The sequence below is a fragment of the Dryobates pubescens genome, chromosome 13 (genome assembly GCF_014839835.1).
Source record: "Dryobates pubescens isolate bDryPub1 chromosome 13, bDryPub1.pri, whole genome shotgun sequence".
NCBI classification, from domain to species: Eukaryota; Metazoa; Chordata; class Aves; order Piciformes; family Picidae; genus Dryobates; species Dryobates pubescens.
Window position 1 is genome coordinate 936,832 of NC_071624.1, and position 8,298 is coordinate 945,129.

Consider the following 8,298-nt stretch of genomic DNA (forward strand, 5'->3'; position numbering starts at 1 on the left):
GGGCAGTGCCAGGCAGGGCAGTGCCAGGCAGGACATGTGCAGAGCAGAGCCCAAGTCCCTGCTTGCCTGCCCTGCCTGGGGCTTCCTCAGTGGCTGCCTCTCTGCTGGTGCAGAAGCAGGCAGCTGGGAGGCTTGCAGCAGGCTCTGGATCTGTTGCTGCTCGGCTGGCAGTGGAGCTCCAAAGCTTCAGCTGCTCGGTGCCAGCTTCTGCCTGCAGCTATGCAAACATGGAGGGGAGCTGCAAGCTGCCAGGGAAAGCAAACAGGAGGGGAAGTGCAAACAGGCAGGGGAATGTCTGGCAGCCCTGGCTGGGGCACAGCTGGGGCTGGCAGGCCCTGGCCAGGGCATCCTGCTCGGTGCCAGCCTCCTCTGGGCACAGCTGCGCTCGCTGCTGAAGGGCTGGGGACAGAGCTGAGGGTTCTGCTGGGTGTCACCGGCTGAGTGCAATGCAGAGGTGCTCATGGGATGGCTTGGGATGGAAGGGACCTCAGAGACCACCCAGCTCCAGCCCCCTGCCCTGGGCAGGGACCCCTCCCACCAGCACAGGCTGCTCAGGGCTGAGCACCCCCAGGCAGGAGGCAGCCACAGCCTCCCTGGGCAGCCTGTGCCAGGCTCTCCCCACCCTCACTGCCAAGAAGTTCTTCCTCCTCTCCAGTCTCAGTCTCCCCTGCCCCAAGCCTTTCAGTCCCTGCAGGAGACTACAGAGGAGCTGGGGGGGGTCAGAAGGGGCTGTGGTGACAGATGAGGGACAGTGGTTTGAAACTGGAGGTCACTGAGGACAGAGGGATGCTCCTGAGCCTCTCATGTCCCACCCAAACCTCCCCTGCTGTGACCTGAGCCTTCAAGGCTGTGCTGCCACCCAGTGGGACCTGAGCAGGCTGGGGGTAGGGTGGGAGAGGTGGAATGGAATCCAAGCAGGCCAGGGGCAGGGTCTGGCATCTGGGGAAGAGCAACCTCATGGAGCAGGAGAGGTTGGGGACTGCCCTGCTGGAGAGCAGCTCTGGGGAGAGGAACCTGGGGGTGCTGGTGGCCAGCAGCATGGCCAGGAGCCAGCAATGTGCCCTGGTGGCCCAGAAGGCCAAGGGCAGCCTGGGGGGCATCAGCAGGGCTGTGGTCAGTAGATCAGAGAGGTTCTCCTGCCCCTCTGCTTTGCCCTGCTGAGGCCACAGCTGGAATCTTGTGTCCAGCTCTGGGCCCTCAGCTGAGCCTTTCCAGCCCCCCCTGGCTGTGTCCTGGGTGCCCTGCCCTGGAAGGGGCTTGGGCTGGATGCTCTCTGGAGGTCCCTTCCAGCCCCTGCCCTGCTGTGCTCCGAGCCCTGTGCCCAGAGCCCCCCTGCAGCCTGGTGCCTGCCCCTGGGGGCTCAGAGGGTGGCAGGCAGGCTGCAGGCTGCCAGAGCTGGGGCTGAAGGGCTGAGAGGAATCAGAGTGACCTGGTGGTCATTTAGGCTAAATTTGGGGGAGCAAACTCTGAGGCCCCCCTGGAGCCTTCTCCCCTGCAGGCTGCACAGCCCCAGCTCCCCCAGCCTGTGCTCCCAGCAGAGCTGCCCCAGCCCTGGCAGCACCCCTGGGGTGCAGGTGTGGCACTCTGGGACAGGCTCTGGTGCAGATGCTGGGTGGGAGCTGGGCACAGAGGGCTCTGGCAGGGAGCCTGCAGCCTGGCACAGGGCACACAGGGATGGTTGGCACAGCACTTCCCTCCAGCTGCAGGAGAGCCAAGTGGTGCTTAAGGCAGCTCCAGCTGATGTGCACAGATGTTCACCTCGAGGGAAAGGAGCACAACATCTGCTTCCTACCCAGCCCTTGGCTGCTGAGCAGCTCCCCCCAGCAGCACCCTCTGGCTGCTGCCCTCCCTGCACTTGTTGCTTTGGGTGCTGAGAGCCTTCTGCTGAGCAGGGGCTGTGTGCTTGTGCCCCTGCTGGCTTCCTGCCCTGGCCAGGAGGTGAGGCCAGGCCTCTGAAACCCCTTCCAGCACCCTGGGCAGGGCAGGGAAGGGGCACTGAGGCTCCCCCAGCAAGCCTGCAGAGGCCCCCAGGCTGTGTGCTGCTGGCACTGGGGGGAAGGATCCAGCCAGGGGGCCCTGGGCAGGCTGCAGAGCTGAGCCCAAACCGACCCCATGGAGCTCAGCAGGGCCAGGGGCAAGGTCCTGCAGCTGGCTCAGGGCAGTGCCAAGCACAGAGCCAGGCTGGGGCAGGAGGCCTTGGGGGGGTCAGGTGGGGACAGAGTCCCCAGGAGCAGAGGCTCCTGGCTGAGGGGAGCAGGGGCTGAGGGGAGCAGGGGCTGAGGGGAGCAGGGGCTGAGGGGAGCAGGGGCTGAGGGGAGCAGGGGCTGCAGGCTGAGGGGAGCAGGGGCTGAGGGGAGCAGGGGCTGAGAGGAGCAGGGGCTGCAGGCTGAGGGGAGCAGGGGCTGAGGGGAGCAGGGGCTGAGGGGAGCAGGGGCTGAGGGGAGCAGGGGCTGCAGGCTCAGGGGAGCAGGGGCTGAGGGGAGCAGGGGCTGAGGGGAGCAGGGGCTGCAGGCTGAGGGGAGCAGGGGCTGAGGGGAGCAGGGGCTGAGGGGAGCAGGGGCTGCAGGCTGAGGGGAGCAGGGGGGCTGAGGGGAGCAGGGGCTGCAGGCTGAGGGGAGCAGGGGCTGAGGGGAGCAGGGGCTGCAGGCTGAGGGGAGCAGGGGCTGAGGGGAGCTGTGGCTGCAGGCTCAGGGGAGCAGGGGCTGAGGGGAGCAGGGGCTGAGGGGAGCAGTGGCTGCAGGCTGAGGGGAGCAGGGGCTGAGGGGAGCAGGGGCTGCAGGCTCAGGGGAGCAGGGGCTGAGGGGAGCAGGGGCTGCAGGCTGAGGGGAGCAGGGGCTGAGGGGAGCAGGGGCTGAGGGGAGCAGGGGCTGCAGGCTGAGGGGAGCAGGGGCTGAGGGGAGCAGGGGCTGAGGGGAGCAGTGGCTGCAGGCTGAGGGGAGCAGGGGCTGCAGGGGAGCAGGGGCTGAGGGGAGCAGGGGCTGCAGGCTGAGGGGAGCAGGGGCTGAGGGGAGCAGGGGCTGAGGGGAGCAGGGGCTGCAGGCTGAGGGGAGCAGGGGCTGAGGGGAGCAGGGGCTGAGGGGAGCAGGGGCTGAGGGGAGCAGGGACTGCAGGCTCAGGGGAGCAGGGGCTGCAGGGGAGCAGGGGCTGAGGGGAGCAGGGGCTGCAGGCTCAGGGGAGCAGGGGCTGAGGGGAGCAGGGGCTGCAGGCTGAGGGGAGCAGGGGCTGAGGGGAGCAGGGGCTGCAGGCTGAGGGGAGCAGGGGCTGAGGGGAGCTCTGTTGCTGCCCCTCTGAAGTGCTGCTCCCTGCCCTGGGCTGCAGCAGGCTGGCTGGGGGCAGCTTGTGGCAGCTGTGTCCCAGGGCTGCTCTCTTGTCCCTCTCTGCTTTACACCTTGCAAGGTTTGATTGTGAAGGGCTCCTGTGGAGGTTTTTCATCTCCTGTTTGTCTCCCCTGCTGCAAGGTGAGTGTGGAGCAGGGCTGTCATGAGGAGCTGACAGCCACAGGTCTGTGCCAGTGGCTCTGCTGTGCTGCAGCTGCCCTGGGCTGAGCTGAGCAGCAAGCAGCAGGGATCCAGCTCCTCACCCAGGGAGCTCCACCAGTGGCTCCAGAGGACTGGGCCTGTGCTTTGCCCCAGGCTGTTGGCCACTGGGGCAGGGGTGGAACACCACAGCCTGCAGCTGCACCCCCAGGCTCTGCACCCCCAGGCTCTGCACCCCCAGGCTCTGCAGCCCTGCATGGCTCTGTGCTGCACACAGCAATGGGCAGGCCTGGGCTGGAGGGGCACTGGCAGAGGGGCTGCAGACCAAGCTGCCCTCCAGACCTCCTCCCTGCACAGAACCAAGGATGTTAGGGGCTGGAAGGGGCCCCAAAAGCTCACCCAGCCCTGCCCCCCTGTGCCCCCTGGCATGGGAGGCTGCAGTGGCAGTGTGCATGGCAGAGGAGCTGGGAAGGCAGAGGAGCTGGGGCAGGGCTCAGGCAGGCAGCTGGGGACACCCAGCATGGCTGGGGGTGGCAGCAGCCTGGGAGCTCATCCCATGTGCCCCCCCAGCCTCTCCCTGCCTGGCTGAATGGCAGCACAGCCTTGGAGCCTCAGGATGCCCCAGGGGGAGGCTAAGGTTGGGCATCAGAAGAAACTTCTTGCCTGGAAGGCTTCTCCAAGCCTGGCCCAGGCTGCCCAGGGGGTGGCTGAGTGCCCATCCCTGGAGGGGGATCAGAGAGGCAGAGCTGTGGTGCTGAGGCCATGGCCAGCCCCAGCCTGGGCAGGGCTGGGGAGAGGCTGCACTGGGGACCTGAAAGGGTTTTTCCAACCCAAGCCCTGGCTGCTGAGGCAGAGGCAGAGGCCTTGCCCTGGCCCTGCAGCAGGCCTGGGCAGCCCTGGCCTGGCTCCCTGCCACGGTGCCAATGGTTGACCCCACAGCAGCTCTGCTCTCAGCCTGCTCCAGCTTTGCACTGCCTGCTGCCTGCCTGCCTTGGAGCCACCTGCTCTGTGTCCAAGCATTTCAGAGCAGAAACCTCTCCAGAGCTGGCAGCAGCCAAAGAAAGGCTCCCAGTATCCATGGCAACTGCTCCCCTCAGCCCTGGGGGGCAGGAGCTGCTCCCCAGCAGCAGAGGCTGAGGCTGGGGGAGCTGCTCCCCAGCAGCAGAGGCTGAGGCTGAGGCTGGGGGAGCTGCTCCCCAGCAGCTGAGGCTGAGGCTGGGGCTGGGGGAGCTGCTCCCCAGCAGCAGAGGCTGAGGCTGGGGCTGGGGGAGCTGCTCCCCAGCAGCAGAGGCTGAGGCTGGGGGAGCTGCTCCCCAGCAGCAGAGGCTGAGGCTGGGGGAGCTGCTCCCCAGCAGCAGAGGCTGGGGCTGAGGCTGGGGGAGCTGCTCCCCAGCAGCAGAGGCTGGGGCTGGGGCTGGGGGAGCTGCTCCCCAGCAGCAGAGGCTGAGGCTGGGGCTGGGGGAGCTGCTCCCCAGCAGCAGAGGCTGAGGCTGAGGCTGGGGGAGCTGCTCCCCAGCAGCAGAGGCTGAGGCTGGGGCTGGGGGAGCTGCTCCCCAGCAGCAGAGGCTGAGGCTGGGGCTGGGGGAGCTGCTCCCCAGCAGCAGAGGCTGAGGCTGGGGCTGGGGGAGCTGCTCCCCAGCAGCAGAGGCTGAGGCTGAGGCTGGGGGAGCTGCTCCCCAGCAGCAGAGGCTGGGGCTGGGGGATCCCTTCAGGCCCTGGCAGCAGCTCTGAGGTGCCCCTGGAGCCTTCTCCTCTGCAGGCTGCACAGCCCCAGCTCCCTCAGCCTGTGCTGACAGCAGAGCTGCTCCAGCCCAGGCCACTGGGGTTGGGCTGAGCTCATTCTGAGCTCTTCAGCATCCTGGCCCCCAGAGCTGGCCCTGGCTTGCAGCTTTCTTCCCTCCTTTGAGTTCTTTGTTTTGCTCTTGTTTTCCCTTTTGCTGCCACTGCTTTGGAGAGTCCTCCCTGGCAGCTGAGGGAAGATTTTCTCCTGCAGCTCTCAATCCAACTCCAAACCAGGTCCAGTTTGCTTTGCAGACTGCAAATCCAGAAGGGAAACTGAAGCTGATCCAGGCCAAGCCTCCTCCAGGCAGTGAGGCTGACTGCTGGAGCAGGCAACAGCCCCTTGAGCAGAGCCTGGCCACAAATTGCCCTAGCAGTGGGCACAGGAATGCCACAGTGGCAGCCTGGCAGCAGCCTCAGAGGCATCTCCCAGCAGCTGCCTTGCCAGGCCCAAGGAATGGAATGGGATGGGATGGAATGGAATGGGATGGGATGGAATGGAATGGGATGGGATGGAATGGGATGGAATGGGATGGGATGGGATGGGATGGAATTAACCAGGTTGGAAGAGACCTTTGAGATCACCCAGTCCAACCTCTCCCCCAGCACCATCTGGGCAGCTAAACCATGGCACCAAGGGCCTCATCCAGGCTCTTCCTAGCACCTCCTGTGTCAGGGCAAGGGGGCAGTGCAGCTGCTGCCCTCCCCAGCCTGGGCACAGCTGCTGGGGGCAGGCAGGAGCCCAGCTGGGAGGCACAGAGCTGCTGCTGGCCACCCCTAGCCCTGCTGCACCCAGAGGCACTGAGATGACTGCCCCTGCTCAGCAGCAGCTCCCTGACCTCAATTTCCTCGGTGGAGAAAGGAGCAGGTCAAGGGGAAAGTGCTTAAGAAGGAGATTTGTTTCCTCCTAGGGAGGAGGGGGAGGAGGAGGAGGAGGAGGAGGAGGAGGAGGAGGAGGAGGAGGAGGAGGAGGAGGAGGAGGAGGAGGAGGAGGAGGAGGAGGAGGAGGAGGAGGAGGAGGAGGAGGAGGAGGAGGAGGAGGAGGAGGAGGAGGAGGAGGAGGAGGAGGAGGAGGAGGAGGAGGAGGAGGAGGAGGAGGAGGAGGAGGAGGAGGAGGAGGAGGAGGAGGAGGAGGAGGAGGAGGAGGAGGAGGAGGAGGAGGAGGAGGAGGAGGAGGAGGAGGAGGAGGAGGAGGAGGAGGAGGAGGAGGAGGAGGAGGAGGAGGAGGAGGAGGAGGAGGAGGAGGAGGAGGAGGAGGAGGAGGAGGAGGAGGAGGAGGAGGAGGAGGAGGAGGAGGAGGAGGAGGAGGAGGAGGAGGAGGAGGAGGAGGAGGAGGAGGAGGAGGAGGAGGAGGAGGAGGAGGAGGAGGAGGAGGAGGAGGAGGAGGAGGAGGAGGAGGAGGAGGAGGAGGAGGAGGAGGAGGAGGAGGAGGAGGAGGAGAGGAGGAGGAGGAGGAGGAGGAGGAGGAGGAGGAGGAGGAGGAGGAGGAGGAGGAGGAGGAGGAGGAGGAGGAGGAGGAGGAGGAGGAGGAGGAGGAGGAGGAGGAGGAGGAGGAGGAGGAGGAGGAGGAGGAGGAGGAGGAGGAGGAGGAGGAGGAGGAGGAGGAGGAGGAGGAGGAGGAGGAGGAGGAGGAGGAGGAGGAGGAGGAGGAGGAGGAGGAGGAGGAGGAGGAGGAGGAGGAGGAGGAGGAGGAGGAGGAGGAGGAGGAGGAGGAGGAGGAGGAGGAGGAGGACGAGGAGGAGGAGGAGGAGGAGGAGGAGGAGGAGGAGGAGGAGGAGGAGGAGGAGGAGGAGGAGGAGGAGGAGGAGGAGGAGGAGGAGGAGGAGGAGGAGGAGGAGGAGGAGGAGGAGGAGGAGGAGGAGGAGGAGGAGGAGGAGGAGGAGGAGGAGGAGGAGGAGGAGGAGGAGGAGGAGGAGGAGGAGGAGGAGGAGGAGGAGGAGGAGGAGGAGGAGGAGGAGGAGGAGGAGGAGGAGGAGGAGGAGGAGGAGGAGGAGGAGGAGGAGGAGGAGGAGGAGGAGGAGGAGGAGGAGGAGGAGGAGGAGGAGGAGGAGGAGGAGGAGGAGGAGGAGGAGGAGGAGGAGGAGGAGGAGGAGGAGGAGGAGGAGGAGGAGGAGGAGGAGGAGGAGGAGGAGGAGGAGGAGGAGGAGGAGGAGGAGGAGGAGGAGGAGGAGGAGGAGGAGGAGGAGGAGGAGGAGGAGGAGGAGGAGGAGGAGGAGGAGGAGGAGGAGGAGGAGGAGGAGGAGGAGGAGGAGGAGGAGGAGGAGGAGGAGGAGGAGGAGGAGGAGGAGGAGGAGGAGGAGGAGGAGGAGGAGGAGGAGGAGGAGGAGGAGGAGGAGGAGGAGGAGGAGGAGGAGGAGGAGGAGGAGGAGGAGGAGGAGGAGGAGGAGGAGGAGGAGGAGGAGGAGGAGGAGGAGGAGGAGGAGGAGGAGGAGGAGGAGGAGGAGGAGGAGGAGGAAGCTCGCAGCTCCGCGGGGCTGAAGCAAACGAGTTCTGTGCTGTGCAGTAAGTGGAGGAGCTGTGGGCAGGGAGGGGAAGGGAAGGGGCAGGGAGGGGAAGGGAAGAGGCAGGCTGCAAGATAAGAGACTTGGAGGTTTTACTCCAGCCCAGCAAAGCAGCTGGCCAGGGGCAGGCAGTGCACTGCAGCTGCAGCCCTGGGTGCCCTGCAGCTCCTCTCTGCTGGCTGAGTCCCCAGCGCCGAGCAGGGGCAGCTGCGGCTTCCAGGGGCACAAAAGGGGAGTCCTGGAGACCAGGGGGAGGCAGGGGGAGACAAGAGGCTCTGCTGACTTCCTCTGCTTCCCCCAGAGGCCTGGGGCCAGCCAGCTCCCCTCCAGCTGAGCAGCACCCTGGTGTGGAGGGCAGGGCTGGAGGGGGCAGCAGTGGCTGTGGGCAAGAGGTGGCTCCCCAGGAGCAGGAGGCTTTGGGCTGCTCCCAACTCGCTCTCTTCACACAACCACTGCATGGGAGGGGTTGGCAAGGACCCCACAACACCATCCAGCCCAACCCCCCTGCCAGGGCCCTGCTCCCCAGCCCCTTCCCCAGCCCA